This window comes from Piliocolobus tephrosceles, chromosome 4, assembly GCF_002776525.5.
Source record: "Piliocolobus tephrosceles isolate RC106 chromosome 4, ASM277652v3, whole genome shotgun sequence".
NCBI classification, from domain to species: Eukaryota; Metazoa; Chordata; class Mammalia; order Primates; family Cercopithecidae; genus Piliocolobus; species Piliocolobus tephrosceles.
Window position 1 is genome coordinate 55,521,963 of NC_045437.1, and position 21,084 is coordinate 55,543,046.

The following is a 21,084-nucleotide window of genomic DNA, read 5'->3' on the forward strand; positions in this document are numbered from 1 at the left end:
TAGATATGAAATAGGGGAAAAACACCCATACATACAGGGAAATGAGGATAAGGAGAAATGGCTAAACACATACACAAAACTAAATCCCTTCTCAGCTGGTGTGTTCAAAAACCATCCTTATCATTTGAAAATCAGTACAATATATGCTGATGAAAGAGCTTTGGTTTGTGCTAAATGACTACTGTGAATGTCAAAGATAATTTTGCTTACCACATGAAATGGAACACTTTTGAGCTCTTGTGTGAATAATCTAGCCCAGTATATCTCAGGATAGTCCTGTTCCCGGCTGAACACTATGGCAGGAGCATTGAGTTATTAGGAAAAGGGAAGTGATGAATTAAAAATAAAATCTGATTTTGGAAAGTAAGAGCTTAATGATAAGTATATAATGAAAAAAGAAAAAAGAAAAAAATATTTAATGAATTTTTATAGTTTTTCTAAATTTGAAAGTCTAACCTATAAACTTCTACAAGAAAGTAGAATTCAGTAAATATTTATGTGGTCATATTCTATGATAGGCATAGGTTCAGTTGGTAATTTCTACTCTAAGGACCTCACCGTCTAATGAGGAGACAGAGAAGTAAGCCAATCATTATAATATACTGTAATAAACATAAGGATATAAATATGAAAGTACTGGAGAGTATAAAATGGGGAAAATCAAAGCTGTTGAGAGAGTGAGTCAAGGCAGGCTCTTCGAGGTTGTCACATTTGACAAAATTCAAAATGAATTTGGAAATGCACACTGGAATTTACCAGAAGCAAAACATGATGGGAAAAGGCAAAAAAGAAAGTATGTTGAAAGCCATAAAGTAGAAAAGCATGCAGTGTTTGGTGAATTACATGCAGTTTGTAAAGCTGGATTGTAGAGTATAGATTGAGCAGTAAAACTGAACCTTTTCTAGCTAGCAATAGCCATACAATCATGCCACATAGGCACCCAGCTAAAATGTCCATCTAGAACCATGTCTTTCCCTCCTCTATGGAGGCCTGAAGAGACTCATTTCCTGGTAAGTCCCCTGTAGAGCTAAGGATGTTTGCCAAGGAGAAGACACATTGACTGCATTCAGAATGTGACAAGCTAGCAAGCTTGACTTTTATAGGCAATATAGACTTTTATATTTCATTCTCACATCTCAAGGTTCTTCCTTCCTTTCTAGGAGGAGTAACTGGAAAAAAAAAGTTTTTTTCTAGGATGGTGTCATTACAATGCTTTTTCCTGTTGCATATGTGAATGCTTCTCTAAATATAGAATATTTTTAGGAAGACATACCAGGAGATATCTGGCTAAGGGTTTTTAAGTGAAAACAGCTTCTTGAGTCACCCAAATTCTCTCCAGGTATGCATCTTTTGGTAGTATCAATGGCAGTCCTCCTGCATCTAGTGAGGCACTCCCAGGTTGGTAAAGCCATGGTTGCTTACTAAACCTCTTAATCCCAAAAGACCTCACCTTAAAATCTCAGAGAGACTGCTTTATGTAGTCACTAAATTTGTCTTTTGCAAACTTCTCTCCTGGCTTTAGTATTTGTGTTTTAAGTAACAATTTTATGTTTCCAATATCATTTTGCATTACATACTTCACTTAATCGGCTGTAAAATAGTATTTGTTATAAAATATTTTATCTACTGCTTAGAAGAAATACTGCCAGCTAAATCAATACACTGTTCTTATCACTTAGAATCTTTACATTATACTGTAAGAAAAAACTTGTTTAAAGCAAATGTAATCATAGACTGCTCATGTGAATACATAAAAAGAAAACATAGTACTCTGATTAAGATAATTCCAAAACTTTTTCATATTTCAAATTTGCAATCTTTATGCTGTAAGAAAAAACTTATTTAAAACAAATGTAATCATAGACTGCTCGTGTGAATACATAAAAAGAAAACATAGTATTCCGATTAAGATAACTCCAAAACTTTTTAGATTTCAAATTTGCCATCTTTGAGTACCTGATCAACTGAGTCAATAATGACATGTTTTTCCACACAGAATCACCCTCTGTGCTACCAAGAATATAGAGGACAGCATTTTTAAAAAGGTGTTCCACTAGACTGCTGTCTGTTAAAAAGCAGCAAATTTCAGACACATTCTGAATTATAGATATTAAAATGTGAGGTAAAATGATATTATTTGAATTGATGAAATACTACATATACTATTGACGGAGCATAACACGTAGACAGTCTCATAATTTTGTAAAATGACCAGTCTACGGGAATGTCCAATGAGCCATCTATGAGGCTAGAAAAAAATGGAGCAGAGCATGAAGACCAGAGTCTACCTCAGACAAGAACATTTCATGGCACAAAGTAGATGCTGAATAAATCATGTTTGAATGAACAAGTTGCATTTCTACAGCGGAATTTAGCATTGTCTCATACTAATTTATTGGTGTCAGTAGTTGCTTCAACAACCCATGTATTAACTAGAGAAAACTTTCACTTGCCCTGGATATACACTCTATACTCTCTTCATTTTAAATAAGCAATATATTTGGCTATTCACAAATACTATAAAGAGTTTGAATACGCAAAACCAATGGCAATGACCAAGTGAGCTTTTGCAATGTGTGAAGGTCATGCAGCAATACAACATGGATATGTGTATATGCTTGGATTAAAATGGTATACACAGACTCTTATGCTCTACCAACCTAACTAGCCTATGAATCAGTAGCAAAACAAACTAACTAAATAACTAATAATCTGACTAAAGTGGGCTAAGGACTTGAATAGACATTTCTCCAAGGAGACATATAAATAGTCATCAGGTATGTAAAAAGATGCTCAATATCACTAATCAGAGAAATGCAAATTTAAACCACAATATAATCTTGTACCTGTTAGGATGGCTATTGTTTTAAACAATAGAAAAAAATAGTGTTAGTGAGTATGTGGAGAAATTAGTACCCTCGTACACTGTTGGTGATAATGCAAAATGATGTGGTATATATACACAGTGGAATATTATTCAACTTTAAAAACATAGGACATTTTGCTGTATGATACACATGGATAAACCTGAAGGACATAATGCTAAATGAAATGTTAGGCAAAGAAAGACAAATACTGTCTGATTCCACTTATATGAGGAATCTAAAATAGTCAAACTTATAGCAACAGAGAGTAAAATGGTGGCTGCCAGAGGCGGCTGGGACAAGGAGGAGGAAATGGTGAGTTGATAATCAGTAGGTAACAATATACAGTTATGCAAGATGAATCAGTTCTGGAGATCTGCTATACATCATTTTATCTATAATTAATAATACTGTGTTTCTACATCTGCTAAGAAGGTAGATCTCACATTAAGTGTCCTTGCCATAGCAAAAAAGTTCGTTAAATAAAAAGGGAAATAAGAGCCTGCTTTAAGCTGATAACACTAAAATACTTGACATATATCTGTATGTGAAGAATTTACTTGATTATATGTTTTTCTGAGAATGGCTTACCTGTTTCATCAGATAGTATAACAATTCTTTCATAATTAAGAACAGAAACATCTTTGTGATTCTTTATCTTCCTTTAAGCTTTATTGATTGTTATACCCTCTAAGATTTTATACTGGTGTGCAACAATAATCCTTAGGCTATCTGCTAGCAATATGATTTGATTTTGAGTACAATCAAAGCCCATATGTTGAGTTGTTAATGTAACAAAAGTTACCCTGGTACTGCTGTATTAGTCTGTTTACATGCTGCTGATAAAGACATACCCAAGACTGGGTCATTTATAAAGAAAAAGAGGTTAAATGAACTCAGTTCCATGTGGCTGGGGAGGCCTCATGATCATGGTGGAAGGTGAAGGCACGTCTTTCATGGCATCAGGCAAGAGAGAATGAGAACCAAGTGAAAGGAGTTTCCCCTTAAAAAACCATCAGATCTCATGAGACTTGTTCACTACTGTGAGAACAGTATGGAGGAAACCACCCCCATGATTATCTCCCACCAGGTCCATTCCACAACATGTGGGAATTAGGGGAGCTACAATTCAAGATGAGATTTGGGTGGGGACACAGCCAAATCATATCAACTGCCCAGACTAGATGTCAGACACTGTAGACCTGCCTGTTTTTTTGTTTTGTTTTGTTATTTAAACAGATGTGTTTAGAGAAGAATTACTTGTAATACAGAGGATTAAAAATGTCACATGAAGAATATCAGGGACACAGAGCAGAGATGTTTAGTCTTTAACAGGAAGAGTAGAGAGGAAATACGAAGATCTGGAAGTTTATAGTGTGCAGTGAAGCCTGTACATGTACTTTTGGGTGGTTTCAATAATTAGAATTAAGGGTCGAGAAAGATTTAGATTTAGACTAAGAGCACATATTCAGTGGTCATTGCTACCCAAAGATAGAGTGAGCTGCATGCAGCTCCTGTCCTAGGATGGACAATTGTTAAGAATGCTATGAAAGTGTCTCAAGCACCACCAGGTGAATTAACTAAGGGACTTGTAAAATCCCTGAAAATCTAGCGCTTTTATGACACTCAGAAGATAAGAGTCATGGCGGTCTCTATATAATGAAGATAATACAGACATACCTCATTTTATTGCATCTCACTTTACTGTGCTTCACTGATATTGCGCTTTTTACAAACTGAAAGTTAGTGGTAACCCTTTATAGCACAAGTCTACTTGTGCCATTTTTCCAACAGCATGGGGTCACTTTGTGTCTCTGTGTCACATTTTGCTAATTTTCATATTTAAAACATTTTCATTATGATTATATTCATTAGGTAACTTGTGATTGGTTGTCTTTGAAGTTGCCACTGTAATTATTTTGGGGCACCATGAACCATATCCATGTAAGACAGGGAACTTAACCAATGTGTTGTGTGTGTTGTGTCTGCTCCACCAACCGGCCGTTCCTCCATTTATCTCCCTCTCCTCAGGCCTCCCTATTTCCTGAAATATGACAATATTGAAATTAGGTCAATTAAAAACCCTACAGTAGCCTCTAAGTTTTCAAATGAAAGGAATACTCATACATATCTCACCTAAAATCAAGCTATCAACGATTAAGCTTAGTGAGGAAAGCATATCCAAAGCCCTGGCAGTTTGAAAGCTAGACCTCTTGTGCCAAACAGTTAGCCAAGTTGTGAATACAAAGAAAAAGCTCCTGAAGGAAACTAAAAGTTCTATTCCAGTATCATAAAAGTCCAAGGTGAAATATCAAGTGCTGATGTAGAAGCTGCAGCAAGTTATTCAGAAGATCTAGCTAAGAGAATTAACGAAGGTGGCTAAGCAAACAACAGCTTTTTCAATGTAAACAAAACAGCCTTCTATTGGAAGAAGATGCCAGCTAGGACTTTCCTAGCTAGAGAGAAGAAGTCAATCCCTGGCTTCAAATCTTCAAAAGGCGGGTTGAATCTATTTTTAGGAGCAAATGTGGCTGATGACTTTAAGTTGAAGCTAATACTTATTTACCATTCCAAAAATCTTAAGACCTTAAAGAATCATGCTAAGTCTACTCTGACTGTGCTCTAATAAATGTATTGGATGATATCACATATGTTAGAGCATGGTTTATTGAATATTTAAACCCACTACTGACACCTACTTCTCAGAAAAAAAATACTCTTTTCAAAATATTACTGCTCATTGACAATGCACCTGTTCACCCAAGAGCTTTGATGGAGATGTACAAGGATATTTATGTTGTTTTCATGACTACTAACACAACATCCATTTGGTAGACCATTAATCAAGTAGTAAAATTTGACTTTGAAGTCTTGTTATTTAAAAAATACATTTTGTAAGGCTATTGCTACCATGGATAATGATTCTCCTGATGAATATGGGCAAAGTAAATTGAAAACCTGGAAAGAATTCACCATTCTAGATGCCACTAAGAATATTCACGATTTATAGGAAGAGATCAAAATATCAACAACTCTCCTAGATGACTTTGAGGGGTTTAAGCCTTCTGTAGAGGAAGTAACTGCAGATGTGGTGAAAACAAAATGAAAACTAGAATTGGAAGTGGAGCCTGAAGATGTGACTGAATTGCTGCAATCTCATGATAAAACCTGAATAGATGAGGAGTTACTTCTCATGGATGAGCAAAGAAAGTGGTTTCTTGAGACAGAATCTACTCCTGGAGAAGATGCTGTTAATGTTGTTGAAATCACCACAAAGGGTTTAGAATATTACCTAAGCTTAGTTGATCAAACAGCAGCAGAGTTTTTAAGGACTGACTCCAATTTTGAAAGTTCTGTGGGTAAAATGCTATCAAACAGCATTGCACACTACAGAAAAATCTTTTGTAAAAGGAAGATTCAATCGATGTAACAAACTTCATTGTTGCCTTATTTTTAAAAATTGCCACAACCACCCGAAACTTCGCAACCACTACCCCGATCAGTCAGCAGCCATCAACAGTGAGGCAAGACCCTATACCAGCAAATAGATTACAACTCTCTGAAGGCTGTGATGATCAATAGCATTTCTTAGCAATAAAATATTTTAAAATTCAGGTATATATGTTTTTAGATAAAATGCTATTGCACACTTAACAGGCCACAGTATAGTGTAAATATAACTTTTATATGCCCTGAGAAGCTAAAAAGTTTGTGTGACTCATTTTATTGTGATATTTGCTCTATTGATGTGATCTGGAACAGAGCCTGCCATATCTCCAAGGTATGCCTATACATCTAGGCTTATGGGCTAGAAATAAGTAATCATATCTGCAATGTACAAATGCTTTGTGATATGTATTAAAATAAAGTTTCTGAGAAATATTGCTATTTTAATTATACTCCATCTCCCCTGAATCTTCACGCTCTGCATGTTTTCCCCATATTTCTGCTTGAATATCTAATCACTTTTTACAGGCCAGTCTAAGTAAGTGGCCCTTTCTCCAACACTATCTGTATTTAGACTATCCCCAGTAGATTTAATTACTTCCTCATCTACATTCCTATAGTGTTCTATGCATAATTTGAGTAGAATAGTTTTATGACCTTTGTGTACATTTTTTTCTAATTCCCTCTGAAATGTGACTTCTTTAAAAGGGTGTTCATTCACTCAAAGATTAATTTAATTTATCACATGCCAGACAACTCATGGATCATGACTATTGTGGCAAATTTCTTCATAGATTTCTTGTGTTCTTCCTATACAGTCCAGGCCTTTTGATTAAAAGAAGTTTATCAATAGCAAACAGCCTTAGAGTCTAAAGGTCGAGTATTCTACTAGAAAGATGTTCAATCATCTTCCTCCTTGTGGAGACCCTTCATAATTTCTTTTCTTTTTCTTTCTTTCTTTTTTTTTTTTTTTTTTTTTTTTCTGAGACAAGATCTTGGTCTATTACCCTGGCTGGAGTGCAGTGGTACAACCTTGGCTGACTGCAGTCTCGACCTCCCATGCTCAAGCAATCCTCCTATCTCAGCACCTCCATCTTCCATAGCTGGGACTACAGGTGCATGCTACCACACCTGGCTAATTTTTGTAATTTCGTCAAGATGTGGTTTCACCATGCCCAGTCTGCCTTCATAATTTCTGGTTCAACACCGTTTTGCATGTATGTACACATGAATATGTGTATGTATGCACACATGAATATGTGAATGAATGTAGTGGAGCAAAAAGAGAAAGGAGGAAGAGATGAATATTAAATAGATAAATATACTCTAAAATGTGCTAATTTCTGAAGTACGGCAAAGTGCTATAGGAATATAGAGGAGGAACTAGAAACTTCAAGACTAACGAATACCGAATATTTTCAAGTGATTGTTAAAACACTACTCAATCAGTTTTAAGATAAGGTGTGTGAAGAGTTCTCAGTAATTAAATCTGTTCAGTCATCTAGGGAGTTTCCCTTTCCATAATGTGAAATCACAGACTTCCTTGCTGCCCCTCACCCTCTTTGCAGTGAAATATTTCTTCCTATGCTTTATTTCCAGGCATTATCTGATTCATTCAGCTTATATCTTTGTGAATAAAAAACACTATCTTTTGTTTCTCCATAGTTTTCTTCTCATCTCCTGGATGACATGGGACTTTCTGTGATCCTAGGACCTCCCCTATAATTTAAATAAGAAAGCAATAGCATAATACTGTACTTTTCTATAAGAACTATTTCCTTAAACAACAGATTGTCAGAATTAGGAAAACCAATAGAAAGAGCAAATAAAAGCTGAATCAACCATACTCTTGAATGGAAGAGCCTATCAACATTTTACCTTATCAGTGCCATAGGTACCAGCAGTTAGTACTTTCAGGGGCAGTGAGAAGGAAAGTTATTTTAGCCTTCCTTTTAGCAGATCTGGCTATTAGATAACTAATGTGTTTTACTTTTTCCTTTCCTCTGTCTTTTTTAAAGGTCCTGAGCACATTAGTGAGAAATCGATTTCCCAAACTATGTATGAGACATGCTTTTGTCTAGACCCAGCCAGGGTTCCTAGAGTGAGTTCTCCTCCTGACTCCTTCCTATGAGAATAACAGGATGGAGCTGAGGTTGAGGTGGAGCAAAACTGATTTCCTTAGGAGGCAAGCGTGAAGCTGAAGATAGTTACTAATGTATGGGAGGCTCAATCCTAATAAAGCAAAGCCAGCCTGACGCCCACACTCTCTGCCCATGGTCACCCTTGAGGAGCAGGCATTCCTCCCATTCTTTAAAATGTTGCAGGAGGAATATAAGAGTGTGAAAAATACCCTGAGAGGCTGGCCTCTTCCTTTAGTGCATGGTCCCAGCCAGACCAATTAGCTTAGACCCGGAGAGCTAGTGACCCACATAGATCAGCTGTCACCTGAGTTTGGAGCTAAGATGTAATGGATTAGTAACAACCCAACAGCAAAGAAAATCTCAGGAAGCTTGAATACCCTGGACACACTGACCAGTCTATTCACAGCCATGAATCTTGGTACTCCAGGCCAGTGGTCAGGCATAACAGCTGACTATCTCAATACCCTGTAACTGTTCTAGACACATAGATGGACCTGAATAGAGCATTCCAAAGAGGCAATAGATTGCTAACCACCAATCATTTCCTGACCAGATCGCCCCCCCGACCTGCACCCTGGGAACCCCCTGCAATCCCATACCAACTTCCTGTTGGGCTTTGAATATATGGGGAAGTAGAGCTGGGATGGCAAGTTGTGATGACCCCAAGGTCTCTGTGGCCTACCCTCTAACCTATGAAATACGTGGTATATTTTACCAAAATGCAACTAAGCTTGGTTTTCAAAATTGTTATTACAACCAATGAACACACAGCATCTAGTGATAATTCTAATAATAATTGTCACTGTTGAATACTTATTTTTTAACAAATGCTCTACTAAGCACTCTGTGTGTGTGTGTATACTTCTTTCTTTCATATATATACTTTTTCATGTTTAAAACAACCCCACGAGATAGGTCCTTTTATTACCCCTATTTAATAGAAAAAACAAAGGCATGAGAAGCTAGCATCCTACTAGTTACAAAGCCAGTACTTACAAAGCCAGAAAGTGACCCTGCACAGTTGGACTCCAGAGATTCCTTCTTAACTACTGTTTCCTATTCCATGTTCGATTTGTAAATGTTGACACTGACAGGTGGGAGGTAGGAGTGATGTTTCCATAAAAATACTCTGTTTCTAAATATTCGATTACTCTTTTTCTTTTAATTAATCTTGTAGCTTCTGTGTAACATTTAACATGTGCTATGTTGAACCAAAAATAATGCTTAAATGGACAATATTATTATGCATATCTTAGTCTGTAATAGAATAGGCTTTTGAAAGAATTTGATTATTCCTTCTGAAATCTAGAAAATCCATAGCACTTTTTCCCTAAAAAACAGAACACCCAGTTGATGATAAAAACTTCCCAAAGAATTAATTGAAGCTGGTACTTTCAGAGTCAAAGATGAAATCTCTCAGATAGAGGATGAAATCCATGTGTTAATATATAGATGTAATGTAGTAATAGTTGGAGTAAAGAATTAAGTGACAGCAGAAGAATCCTTTGTCCTGGAGGCCTTTGTCATCATGACATTTCTGCCTTCTTATTTATTTTGAAAGTATCAAGAGTATCAAGAAGAGTAAAAATCAGGAAGTTATCTCTATTTGTCACAAGTTACTGACACAGCTCCCCAGGTGAAGCTGACATGTGCACGTTAAAAAACTTCTGACTCAACCTTTGGCTTTCAAAATACTGAGCTAAATCAAGCCTACTGGAGAAGGGCAATTAATAAGGAAAAAGATATTTAAAGAAAACTGGCAGAAATTATTCAGACAGGTAGAAGAACTTTCTAAAGTGTCCTTGGTGTACAACACTGGGATCTGATAGTATTGTCTTAAGTCAGAATGTTTGCAGATGACTTTCCCTGCATTCCCTCTGTTATCCTCATCACTTTAGAAAAGTGGTTCTCAACCTTGACTGCACATTAAGGTTACTTGGGGAACTTTAAAACATATACTTATCTCAGCCAGAGCTTCTGGTTTAATTGGTTTGGGATGTGGCCTGAGCATAGGGATTTGGAAAAGCTCCCCAAGTGATTCTATATACAGCAAAAGTTTAAAACCAGTGCTAGAATTCTGTTATTCTAACTAACCTCCATTCCCAACTTACACTCTCCTTTTCCCCCTCCCACTCCTATGCACATGATACTTCCTCTCTTACCCCAGTCCAGAACTATTGAGAGGCATACATGCTGCAAGCAGGTTGCTCTAACCTAGGAGATATTATATTAATTCACATAACTTACTTGAATACTGTTTAGCTTTTGTTATTACTAGAAACATCGTGTATATCATAGAAGCACACAGTTATTAACATCCATGAAGTACAGATAATGATTGTGTGAAAACCCAATTTGAATATTTTTGAGTAATATTTTGAGGAGAAAATTCAAGAAAGAATAAAAATTGCTTTTAGTGACATACCCTAGAGAAACAAATTTTTATTTTCTGGTATGATAACAAATGTCTATTAAAATAGGATTTCCTGTTCATATAAATTTTGGCAAATACTTGGTAAAACTAAAGTTAGACAATTTTTCCCTATAGAACTTGTTTAATACTTAATATGCTAACATGTATTGTGACTCTTCAAAAGTATTACATTATTCGGTGTTCACAAACTTGAGCTCTTTTTCTAATAATTAGAGAAATAATTTTTAGAGCACTAGTTCTTTTTCATTTTCATATTATTCTTCCCCTTCTCTTCGCTCTTCTTAAAGCTAGTAAACTTCCAAAAATCAAAATATAAGATATTCCTTTATCGAGGAGCTATAAGAATGATCGAATATTGGATGTGCAAGTAGAAAAAGAGGATTTATGCACTATGTCAAATATCATAAGGACAAATTTAGGACCAGATAATAATTTAATACATTCAGTGTTTGGTACTTAGATGAACTGGATTATGGCCATGTGGATATAGTACACAAATTAATTGCTTCATGTATGCTTAGAGTTATTTAATAAAACTCTATAGATGTCCTTACTAGGTTTAGAACTTGCAGACAGCTGGAGAACTTTCCTATAAAAACCACTAATATAGTTAGAAAACATTTTAAATCTTTTTTTTTCTTTCTCTAAATCTGAGATTTTTAATGATATCCTCAAGACTTTTAAAGCAATAACTATGTTGATAAATATGGTACTTGTTTGATTTGTTGCTGTAGAGCAAACTACTCTAAAACTTAATGGCCTTATAGGAATAAAAAATGGTGCACCTGCAGTTCTTCAAGAAGATAAACACAGGATTTCCATATGATCCAACAGTTTCACTTCTGGGTATTTACCCCAAAGAATGAAAAACAATGATTCAAACAGATACTTGTACATCATTATTCACTGCAACATTATGTACAGTAGCCAATAGGTGGAAACAGCTCAAGTATCCATCAATGGATGAATGGATAAACAAAATGTGCTGTATATGCATATTATGGAATATTGTTCCATAGTATGTTCAGCCATAAAAAAACAAAATTTTGATACATGCTACAACATGAAGGAAGCTTGAAAACATGCTAAATATGTCAGGCACACACAAAAAACGTTGTATGATTTCACTTATCATATCTAGACATATCTAGAATAGGCAAATTTATAGAGCTGGACACAAATTTTAGAGGCTATTGGTGGGTTGGGGAGAGATCTAGAATTATTGCTTAATGGGTACAGAGTTCCTGTTTTGAATGGTGAAAAATGTTTTGAGATGAATACTGGTAAGGGTTGGACAACATTGCAAATATAATTAATGCCACTGAATTGTATATTTTAAAACCATTAAATGGTGAACTTTGTTGTATATATTTTACCATGATAAATTCTTTTTTATTTTTTTATTTTTTTTTTTTGAGACAGAATCTCATACTGTCGCCCAGGCTGGAGTGCAGTGGAGTGATCTCAGCTTACTGCAACCTCCGCTTCCTGGATTCAAACAGTTCTCCTGCCTCAGCCTCCCAAGTAGCTGGGATTACAGGCATGTGCCACCACGCCTGGGTAATTTTTTTTTTTTTTTTTTTTTTTTTTTTTTTTTTTTGTATTTTTAGTAGAGATGGGGTTTCACCATGTTGGTCAGGCTGGTCTTGAATTCCTGACCTCGTGATTTGCCTGCCTCAGACTCCCAAAGTGCTGGGATTACAGGTGTGAGCCACCACACCTGGCCTACCATGATAAAATATAAAAAAATAAAATAAAATATACTAGTGGCTTAAAATGATAACCATTTTATACCCTCAGGATTCTAAGGGTTAGGAATTTAGCCTGCACTTAGTTGGGTAGCTGTACTTCATGCAGTATCAGTTAGTTTCTCATGAGTTGATGGTGGTTGTGACTACAAAATCCAAAATGGTTTCACTTACATACCTGGAAAATGCCAGGAAGGAGCTCAGCTGGGGTCTCAGTAAGGAATTTCTTCCCCATGCAGATCTCTTGACATGGATGCTTTGGCTTCCTCAACAAATGGATGAATTCCAAGAAGGTTTCAAGATTTAAAGGCAGGATTTGCTATTCCCTGAAGGCCCAGGTCAGAAGTTAATTGTTTGCATTCCATTGGTCAAAACAAGTCATAGAGCCAGCCTAAATTCATGGGGAGGGAAAGATATTTCCCCTCTCAATAGTTGAATAGAAAGATTACGTTGATATGACCATGTAGGTTGGGTGCTATTGTTACAACCATTTTTGGAAACATAATATACCAAAGTGTTAAATACATTTTAAAAATTACTATCTTATCCTTATTGACCTTCACTCATGGAAAATGATCTGATTGTCATAACATGTGATAACAATTTTAAGCCTATTTTACTATCTGAGGGAGAAAAAGATGCGAATGTAAAAGTAGCCCTTACTTGAAGGAGGATCAGTGATGAGACTACTCATCAGTGCTTCTACTTCATAGCATTACCCTAGTGTTCATGTGTCTTCTGAAGTTTTGTTTCATCTAACCTCTGTATACATACCATGTTCCCACTGGCCTATACAAAAAAATGCCACTTTGGGTAGTCTACTGCAGTGCCACACGAAATAAGATATTTTTCATAGTCTAAATGAGACAAGCAAAATGCAGCAAGAAAAGAATTTAGAACCGTAGACTCTTCGTGAAATGATCCCACTCAACAAACACAAATGTACATCACGTAAGTCAGAAACACAGTTGTTTACATATTCCGCATAATTAAGTATTTTAGATTACAGATAGCCAGTTGTCCCAGTTACTTGAGAAAACTGAAAACTTTAAAATAACTTTAACATCACAATTCCTTGCCAAAATATTTATACTCAGATATGCACATATACACACAAGTGCACACACACACACAAAGCTCTGTGCTCTATAGCTCTTCAGTATTTACAAGTTAAACAGAGATTTCTCTTACCCTCTATTAATTTTTATTTAAGGTTATAATATTTTCTTAGCCTAAGAATTTTTCACCTCTAAAATTTCCTCTCACCTACACACACCTAATTTCACCTCACGATGGTTGTGCTTGTGCTTAATCATGCTTTTATTAATTTGTATCATTTGATAATTTCTCTGGGTGATGGATTATTTACTTTATTACACAATTCTGTGCTATATTTGAGGTAAGGGACTCACTGTTTTCATGATTCTGCCCTAGTTCTTGGCTTTTTAGATTTAAAAAAAAAAAAATCAGAAGTCCCCTCCTTTGTTTAGATGCTTCGAAATAGTTTTGGCTCTGATATCAGGCTTTCATTTATAATAATAATATAAACAAAACAACCTTAACACAAAAATTATGCTAAACTTTTATTGAACACTTCATAGATGCCAGGTTCTCAAGCACCCTGTAAGCATTCTATTATATAATCTTCAAAATAGCTCTATAAATTAGACACAATTTTAATTCTCATTTTACAGATAAGGACACTGAGGTTCGTTACCTATCTCACGTCATCCAGCTAGTAGGAGCCATGAATTGAAACTGGGTCTGATGGCTCTGGAGTCCAGGCTTTTCACTGCTACTCACAGTCCTCACCACAAAAGTTTTCAGTGTGGGCTCTGGCTTTATTCTCCTGCTCTTAATCTGTTAAGATGGGTTACAGAGGCTTCTATATTAGAGCTAATATGTAGAGAACATGTGTATCAGCTAATCCTTTGTGGCTGAAAACAAAAACATCTCCACCAACTTGTTATGAGTAAATGGAGTTTATTACATTAACCAATAAGTACATAAAGCAGTGACAATAAAATATACATGGCAGGAAGCAGGTCAAGGCTCTCTCTCATTATTTACTGCCTCTCTTCAAATCTTTGCCAAGTCTTATGAGTAGTAATCCGAGAACAAGTCATGGCTGATCTTTTTGAACATACTCTATGTGACATTAGCTAAGCCTGCCATTATTGGAGCACAAATACAGATCTTGAAATGACTCTGACACCATTCTAATGATCCATTAAAACACAGTAGTATGGACCAGGCGTGGGGATTCATGACTGTAATCCCAGCATTTTGGGAGGCCAAGGCGGTCAGATCACCTGAGGTCAGGAGTTCGAGACCAACCTGACCAACATGGCAAAACCCTGTCTTTACTAAAAATACAAAAAATTAGCAGGGCGTGGTGGTGCACGCCTGTAATCCCAGCTACTCAGGAGGCTGAGGCAGGAGAATAGCTTGAACCTGGGAGGTAGAGGTTGCAGTGATCCAAGATCACGCCATTTTTCCAGCCTGGGCAACAAGAGTGAAACTCCATCTTAAATTAAAAAAAAAAAAAAAAAAAAAAAAAAAAAAAAAAAAAAAAAAAAAAAAGAAAGAAAGAAAGAAACAGATGTGCAAAATATAACTAAGCTACAAGTAAAGACCCAAGGTCAAGTACAAACTTGCAAAGTACCCACGAGACAGAATTTTTTAAAAAAAATCTGTATTACCATAATTAGAGAAGAGGCAACTTATCTTCCTGCTTTATACAGAAGAGGGAAGATGTGCCTCTACCCAGGTCTGCATGTGCTGTATGTGCTTATACAGGGCAAATTAATATGATGCTTCCACAGAAAGATGAATTTGAATGTTTATTTGGTTGATTGTTCTTTCTTGTTCACTTGCGGTTTCAAATAAAGGAATGACATTTATTTGAGAAATGTCAGTGAGCATCAACTGGGGAAGAGATACTGTAGTAAATACTGGGAAATAGACTCACATTATTTTGGAGAGATGATGAACAGATTGTCACCACACAATATGATGGGAGATTTAATAGGGAACTTGTAAGTCCATACGTGAAGGCAAATTGAAACGGTCTTACGAGTCTTTTTGACAGCTGTTTTCCTATAAGGGACAAATTCAGTTTCACTCTGAACAGATAATGAAATGTATAAATTTACTTATACAGATTATTAAAATAAAGGATGCTGTGTGTTTGTACTGATGAAGTTTGATAAAAGTTCTCTCTCTCTCTGTTTTTATGGAGAGAATATGTAATATATAAGAAATCCTAAGAGGTATTTCAATGAAAGTAAGGACACCTTGCATGAGAGGGAAGGGAAGACCTAATTTTAAGAAAACATCTGTAAAATATCCTCTTGTTTTACAGTGAACACAGTTAATGAAGTCATTGGAAATATACATAGGCCTTAATAGGAGAAGCTATATGAAAATCTGGGCACACAACATTTTTTCCCTCAAGATTTAGAGAAAATATGTGAAGAAATTAGACAGTGTACAATGATTGCAGTGAAGCGATAAAAACAAGGAAATTAAATCTCAGAGGCTTAACCTTACAAAGCTAATTGTTTTCATTCACAGTACATGTTTATTGTGGGTTTCTGAGAGGTACATTATAGACCATCCTCACTTCAGGACCTCAGCTAACAGAGCAGCCACCCTCTGGGACATTGCATGTTGTTGTAGGAGAAAAAGAAAATAGTGAGCATGTACTGACTCTTAAAGTTTTTGTCCGGAAGTAACACATATCACTTCACTTGCATTTCACTGGCCAAAGAAAATCACATGGCCACAGCTGATTTCAGAGTGGTGGTTAATTACGTTAAAAAGGTAAACTAAGGTGCAATCAAATTTTAAAGAATTTATGTGAGCAAACAGCAATTCATGAATGCAGTAGCTCCAAACCAGAAATGTTCTGAGGGCTCCATTGAGGAAGCATTATGGACAGGCTTTTAGAATGAATGAAGACATAATAAAGAAGAAATTATTTGGTTGGATACAGTTACAAAGTTGCCTTACTTGGTGTATCCTACTGGAAAGTCGGTAGTTATATAAAGATGAGTTTGTTGGGTGCTTGTGATTGGTTGAGCTTGAGTTCTATTTTTAATATACAGATTTATAAGAAATAGCTCAAGTTAAATTGGCTTCTGTTTGCAAATCAAGCAAGGTTAAGGTCACTTATGAAGTCTAACTGGCTTTGTCTGTTCAGGAATTCTATAGGTTTCATCTCTATTTTAATTTACTTGGACAATTTTAATACTGTCATCTGGCTGAAAAATGAGAGAGAACCAACTGCTTGTCAACTGTCTTAATGGTTACCTCAGTAAATTTAGCATGAAGTTTCTCTTTTGCCTAACCCGACTTCACTCTTTGTAGTATACTATGCAAAACAGGTCTTATATTCTCAAAAATTAAACAAAAAAGAAAGCTGTTATGCAATGACATGTTATTATTACTTATCCAATCTACCACGATATTCTATGGTATCCAATCTACCAGCATATTGTACACTTCTGCTTTTCCTCCTAATTCAAGAGGAAGAAATGAGGTGTCATTGCTATTCATTATTGCTGAAAAGGAAGAATCATGCTGGGTGGCCTCCAGTGGAAGCCCGGATAGACCAGATGCTTTCTCATTGGCACGCAGAGCAATGTGCTGCAGGACTCAACTTAGATACTGTACACAGCAAAGACGCTGAGAAGTAACGCTTTAGTGCTTTCAACTAATCAAGGGCGGTATGTGAGAAAAAGGTATAACAAATTAAAAATAATCCTAACATTCCACTGAAGAAGAAAGTAATGTGTATTTACCAGTGGGCATGGTGGGAAGAATGGAGGGAACAAGCAGAAAAGCCCACTGAGAAGTCTGCAAAAACATGTACTACTGTCCTCAAACTAGGTACATCACCTGTTCCCCACCAATTAGGAGATCCCTCTTATGTAGAGCAATCATCATTGTACAGTCTTGGGATTTAAAAAGAAAAATGATACATAACATTTTACATTTCCCTGACTTGTGCATCAATTATTCCATTTGCTTTGGCAATGTGGGAATAAATGATATGCAAGTCAGGGAAATGTAAAATGTTAATAATTCATAACAAAATATGAATTATATCTGGATTCAGCAGGGTAAAAACTCACTGAAAAATAGGAATATGGAAGGATATTTGAATGAGAAAAACAAGAGAAATTCTCAGCTTCCTGGGGTTAGCCCTGAAGTCAACATTGACAGAATAGAGCACATTCTACACATCAATAGGTACAAAAATGGCTTGCAGAATATGCAGGTTCTTGTTCCTAAACATGCTAGAGTCAAACTGTGCTGTGAGCAAGGCTCTGGGTATGTTTGTATGGAGGAGTGTGGTTAGGGGTGAGTGGTGGAGTAAGGCATAGCTAAATAATCAATTTTTGATCAGAAGTCAAAGGCGGTGTATGGGCGTTTATTCTCACCTCCCTATGTAATTTACAGCAAAACAATTCCAATGCAGCCACTCTAGATTTGGTGCTGCTTTCCATTGTAATGTTTTGAATCCATATTTGTCTATTAAATCCAAACCAATTTCTTAGGGAGCATCATCAACACAATGGTCTCAACCTGAGAAGACTCAGAGGGTGTCATTCAGAGGCTGCTGTTTTTCAATGAGTTTAAAATTTGTCCAATCAGTCACTATGTTGCAGCGTATATAGTTTTTCTAAAGAACACTGCCCAGGAGCTGAAACTCAAAGCAGTGAATGAAGAAATAGGTTGAGTAATTCACAAATGCTTTAAGATGCCCCTTGGCTTTCATAAAACAAAACAAAGACAAAACATCTTAATCCTTAAAACTCTTTAAACATCATAACTGGATTTTCAATATCAAACCACTTAGCAAAGTAATTGTGACCCAATTTACAAGATAACATTGGAAAAGCATGTTAAAATGATAATTGAATTCAAATGTAATGGTTTTCTTGTATTAATAGATTTGTATTGATCCTCTACCATATGCCTATGAAATGGTGACTCTTGAAGGAGAGAAACTAAAGACTAAACAGTTAAGCCAACTGAGTCAAGGTCAGAGAGCCAGGCATCATGCCCTCTTAGCAAGAACCAATGACTCAACCTGGGACCCCAAATTATTTTCACCAAGTGAAACTTCCATTTTCTCTGATACCTAATACCAGGTATTTAAGTTGCTCCCTTTCGAATCCCCTCTTCATGCAGTTCATTCGTGTGTAAAGTCAATCACATTGACCAAGGGGACACTACTTACTGTGCTCTGACCTGGTCTATTTTATTGTACATAGTTCTTATTTAAAAGTCTTAGTGGATCAATGTCTTTTTGTCAAGCAAATACATGTCATGAACACAAAATTCTGATTTCATCATATCAAGATGTGGAAAACTAGAAAGAATATTAAAAAGTCCTTTGAGTTTGCTAATGATTTAGTCATTTGACAAATCATCCTTGAATGACTGCTCTCTGACACACTCTATGCTAGGGAACAGAGGAATAGAAATACAACTTCTTGACACAGACAAGACAAAGATTCCCTGGCATGCTAGTAACTGGTAATTGTTTATTCACCCTGCAAATATTAATTGAGTATCATGTGAAGGACAATTGGATACACATGATTTGGGATGCAGTATATTGTGGTGGAAAACAATAGATTAGAAGACACTGTCTCTGACCAGCTTATCTGCTAAATTTATTTCTCAGAAATACACAGAAAATTTTGTATGGGAATATCCAAGTTATAACCTACTTTGTTTAAACAGCTTCATGAACATTATTTTGAGGGAAAATAGCCAGTCACAAAAGATGACTGTCTTCATATGGAGTTTAAGACCAGGCAAAACTATTCTACAAAGATGGAAATCAGAAAAGAGGTTATCCCTTGAGCCCGGGAAAACATGAGGGATCTTTCTGGGGTGATGGAAAAGTTCTCGGTTTTGATCTGAACGATGGTTACATGAGTGTTTATGAAAAAGACATCAAGCTATTCAATTAAGATTTGTGCATTTTATTGTATGTAAAATATATCTCAATAAAAAGCACAATGATCAATCCAAACCAAACCAAAATCAGGAACAAGAAAGAGTCTTGATTCTCATAGTATTTCTCAAGGTTAGGTATTCGACAATTGTTAAAAAGATTATTATATTGAGACTTTATTATGGTTGTAAAGATATTTTTTAAGAATGAATGAACTTACCCTATTAAATAAGAAGTGTAATTACCTTAACAATAGACCTATTTATCAAACTACCAAGTTATGACAACCCGTTCTTTGTCTTTGAGCCTTTTCAGCCTACCTGTTTTTGAAAAGTAGTATCTCTTTCATTTTGATGAGAACAAAACTGTCTTTGGCTCTCGGAATCTCTTGCTTATTAAAGTTCAAGCCAAAAACAAACTCTCATAGGCAGAAACATGAACACCATGACATTTTCTGTGCAAAAGAAATATTAAAAATTCTACCTGACTTTAGGGTTAACTACTTTTCTGTGTGCTTAATGTAAATTATAAGCTGGAATTAGTTGGCAATATCTAAAATAGTATTATTACAAATAAAATTTTAAAACATGATTCCGCTTACAGAAATTTACATAATACCCCATAGTTACATTGCTCTTTTGAAAATATTTTCATTTTATTTTTTTCCTTAATTTTCACACTAACTCTGAACTACAAAGGTCCAAATCACTTAGTGACATTCTCGCTGAATATTATGAAGGAATTATCAATCTGTGCTATTCCTTTCCTTAGTGCAGTGATTTAAGCTAAAATTCTTAGAAAAAAAAAAAAATTAACAGAGTGAGATCCCTATAAACCTTTTATATTCTACATAAGGATACAAACAATACTGATTTTTAAATTCAAAAATCAAATGATCAGAAGAAGTAACATATATTATAAACATTATGTAGTTAATGATAATTTCATTGAGAAATCTAGTTTCACTCCACAACATTCAATCTTCTGTGACTAATGCTTTGCAAGTCAAAACTTGTCAAAATAAAACTTCACTCTAATATGGCTGAAGTTGCTTTGATCCTTCAAAGTTGTATAAAGGATGCAAACAATTGTAAAATAATAAAATTTGAAAGAAAAGTGGAATTCAAGTGTTCTGGATAAAATGTTCTTGAATTTTTCTGGTTATTTGCAGACCTCTGAGATTAAAATGTAAGTTCTAAACAAAGTTTCAAAAAATTGAGGATCTGTGGTAGTGTGAAAAGTTTATTGTAGGCAAAAATAAAACCAGAAATTATTTGGTGAATAATAGGACAAGGAAAATACTTTGACTACCAGAAAATCTTTTCATAGTTAACATATTCTTCCCAATATAATTATTGGAGAAACAACAAGGATAATATTGCAACCCATGTTGTAATAAGGGTTTAAAAAAAAGATAATATCATATTAAATAAAATCTTTGCTATTGAAGAATTTTACTCATTTTAGCTTTATG